This window comes from Leptonychotes weddellii, chromosome 4 (assembly GCF_054177405.1).
Source record: "Leptonychotes weddellii isolate Sample4059 chromosome 4, ASM5417740v2, whole genome shotgun sequence".
Classification (NCBI taxonomy): Eukaryota; Metazoa; Chordata; class Mammalia; order Carnivora; family Phocidae; genus Leptonychotes; species Leptonychotes weddellii.
Window position 1 is genome coordinate 70,314,912 of NC_138372.1, and position 4,358 is coordinate 70,319,269.

Below are 4,358 nucleotides of genomic sequence, written 5' to 3' on the forward strand. Positions count from 1 at the left end.
AGAGAGGAATGGGGTGAGGGGCAGAGGGAAGGGGAGAAAGAGAATCCTAAACAGGCTCCATGCCCAGTGTGGGCCTTGATCTCACGACCCTGAGATCATGACCTGAGCCCAAAATCAAGACAGCCACCCAGGTGCTCCTAGGACATGGATTTTAAATAAAAATTGAAAACATCAGGAGCCACTGCATACATAGAACTTGGGGAATGAGAAAGCTTCCCTGGCAGTTTTGTATGATAGGAAAGCAAAGCTCTGATCATTTGTCATAGAAAAACTAAGTGGATAATTCTAAAAGGACTGCTTCTAACTCTCTGGAACATGCTCACATGGCACCCTGTCTTTTCTTTCATAACTTTTTGCCATAGTTACAATTAATCAATTATGGAATTATTGGATTGCTGTCTACATTTTTGCCACATCTCAAGTTCCAAGAAGGCAGGGACTGTGTCTGGCTTTTTCCCTCTGAAAACTCAGCCCCTACTATGATGTCTTGCACATGGAAGATGTTTAGTAAATATTAGATGAATAGATAATACACCACCCAACGGACTATGTCTTTCTTCTTTGAACAAGGAATGCCTGGCAGAGTGACTAGCATAGCAAGAACTCAGGCATCAGTTTTGGAAGGAGAAAAGGAAGGAAGGAAGGAAGGAAGGAAGGAAGGAAGGAAGGAAGGAGAGAAGGAAAGAAGAAGAGGTCATCTCCATCCCATGAACTCGGTGCGATTGGACTTGAGGTTTCCTGATTAATATCATCAAAGGGAAAATCCCCTTCTGTTAGCAAAAGATATGAAAAATAAACAGAATGCCATCTAATTTAATTTGAGCTGCAAAGAAAGTGACTAACGAGGCATTTCTGTATTTGGGTAGGAGGAAGACACTCTAAGTGCTACCTGGAAATGGCTTTAGTTACTTTGGTGACTGTTATAGTCTTGTGAGAATAATCTCTTCTTAATAAGGACAATTACTTAGATTTATTACTCCTCTGTGGTCTTGTTAAAGATCTAAGAAGAATCCTATTTAAATGGAAAGAACAATAGGAGCTTTTTAACAGTGAGCAAGTTTTAATTAAAATCCAAGCATCAGATTGGTGTCTCTGTGGCTGGGTAGAAAACTGGGTTAAAATTAAGAAGAAGAAGAAGAAGAAATAAACAATGGCATCTACTTTATCTACTTTTGAAGAAAAAGGCCATTTTTTGAATGAAAAGCCTCAAAAGGGTATGTGTATTCAGATTATACAAAACATCCCTTTTTTGAGGATGGCCTCTTGGAATCATGTCCTCTGCCTTCACTTAATGGAATATCCTTTAGAGTTGAGATAATGAGCTCGATTACATGCTGGGCACCGAATCCAAGAAGCAGAGGTGGGATGACTGATGAGAATCACTGCAATAATACACAGTGGTATTTAAAAAGTACTTTAGAATGGGAGGAACGGGGACCCAGAGTGCTACCAAAGAAATGCATTGCTGCAGAGAGTCCCATCCCACAAGTAGAGAGGTTCAGGCTTCTTCCTGCTTGAGTAAGAATAGCAAAAGCTGTTTGGAAACCCCAAAAACTTTGGCCCTGAGCAAATGTCATTAAAAAGAACAAATATTCTATTAGTCAACAAAAATGAATAGAATGAAACAAAAAAAAAGTCTGATAACCCATCAGATGGGTAACCTGATAAGCCAATGGGTCCACGCTGAGCAGACAGTTTCTGTCTGATGTGGCTAATGTTTCCATGTTGGAGTAGGGCATATAAATGCAGCAGTCTGCTGTTTGGAGCAGTATTCTGCTCTAAATAAATAACCTACAGCAATCATTTAGATGCATTTTGGGTGACGAGGGCACATGGGAACTCATGTCATCTAACTAAGCCAGAAGTATTTCCACATTAAATTATATTATTGAAAACAATGAAGGCGTAAGCATGGGGTGGGGTGGGGGAAGGGAGGCTCTTTCTCAGCTTATGGGGTATGTTCTGATTTTATGTCACCCTAGTGGTCAACAAATGTCATACCAAGAACAGATGAACACTAAATGAATCTCTTCTTGTGATGATTATAACAAGACTGTAAAATGGAAAACAGTAAATATAACTCATCCTTATTAAGACTCTCTGGTATTTGTTTCCAGCTAGAGCTCCTAACAAGAGAGTAAACAATATTTGGTCTCTTGTGATTGCTAATTAAAATGCAATAAATTATGGAATCAATTTAAATTCTGGATCAGCTCTACAGTGGGTTCAACAAACCTCCTAAATTTTATTTTCCCCTTGGGGTCTCTTTTGCAGAACCTTGAGGTAGGGGTGTGTGTGTGCCTGGTCTCTCTTTTGTTTGATTTTTAATTGCTCTGGTGACTCTTTCAGGGAAAGATGCCCAATAGCAGGACAAATTCCAGGATCTTGGCATGTTTTCCCTGCTTCTAAGTTACCTCCTTGCTTTTGGCTTACTGTATGGATAATGATAAGACTTGGGCTACTGCCCAAAGTTGTTTAGTAGCAGTGGCCTTGGCAAAGTAACTGGAATATCCAAACAGCCTGGTTCCCCACGGTCTTGTCCAGGCCAAGAACAACGGGGTCTAGGTGGTATCCTTATGTAGCTAATGCACGACGGCAAGTGTCAGCGAGACCCAGTAGGAGAAGAGGCTGGTGTCTGCTGAGCGAGTAATATATAGATATAGATGATATAGATATGTAGATACAGTTCTACAGATACAGTATGGTAAGCGAGAAATATTTCCACATTAAATTATATTATTGGAAACAATAAAGGAGTAAGGATGTACAGATATAGTTGTATCTATACATCTATACCTATTTCTACATATTCCTCTCTCTGTATCTATATATAGTTGTGTAGATATATAGTATATATAATGCATATTATATATATATATATAGGTATACTATATATATAGTATATATATATATATGGTATACTATCTATATATTATAGATATATATTATAGTATATATATATATACTATATATAGGCATGGGAGCAAGTTATATTTAGGGGTTTTAAAATATATGAAATGATAAATGGATATAACTACCATTTGGTGGTATCTATAACCACCCAGGTGCCCCTATTCTGTTAGCTTTATATCCATTTATCCTTTCATATATTTTAAAACCCCTAAATATAACTCACTCCCATGCCTATATATATAGATATATATCTATATATATTATAGATATATAGATAGTATACCATATATAGTATATATATCTATATATTATAGATAGTAGTTAATTATTTTGAATTATTAGCAATAATTACTAATAATATATAACATACATAATCTATATATCTATCTACACCTATGTCTCCATATATAGGTAGTTTCATTTTGAGGCTCTTTTAAATTTAGTAGACTCTGCAAAAAAGCAAAGTATTCTAAGGAAGATTCCCTCTGGGAAAAGCAAAGTTACTTTGGCCAGATGTGGCAGTAGCTCTTTCAAACTGTCAGAGAGAAGATAGGAACCCACTTGCTGTGACTTATAATTCTAATCGCAGACACTGGGCAGGGTTGCCCAAAGGGAGACCCTTGGAAGTCTTTGTTGACTGCTCCTGATTTGCATGTGGCGGGGGCAGGTAAAGTGTGAAGAGGAGCATGTGTGTCTGTTCCAGCCACAGGCTCCACACGCCACACCTGCTCTTTCCCTGCGTAGATCTGCCTAGTTCTTCTCTGCCTCCTTCAGACAAACAGCACCAGCAGTTTCATCTTCTGCCTTCTGAGAAGCAAGTTTGACATAGTGAGAGACGGGCCACCTACGGACTGTTCCTCAGCTGTAACTCCAGAGAATTAACTTCTATCTGATTTGACTGTGTGAAGTGCTCACACCCCCTCCCCTCCAACAGTATTTCACAAACTCTTGTTGGTTATTTGCAAGGCAAAGGACATTTTCACCTTATAGATAGACCATATGATCTCTCTGAAAGTCAACATGATGCAGGGGAATAAACATGGACTTTAAAGTAAGACAAAATTGGGTTCAAACCTGTTTGTCTCTTGTTAACTGCATATTCTTCAGCAAGTTATTCTGCCTCATATATAAAATAGGATTAGTAATGCCTGTCTTGGAGGCACCTGGCTGGCTCAGTTGGTAGAGAATGCAACTCTTAATCTCAGGGCTGTGAGTTCAAGACCCCTGTTGAGCATGGAGCCTACTTAAAATGAAAAATTAATTAAAAAATAAAAATAAGTAAATAAATAATGCCTACCTAACCAGGGCTATTACAGAGGTCAAGCAAGTTCTTGTATGTTAAATGCCTGCAATAGCTAGTAGACACTCAATATGTGTTAATTAAGACAATTTAAAATTTGTTTTTGTCTATTCTGTTAGCTTTATTTTTTTAAAGATTTATTTAT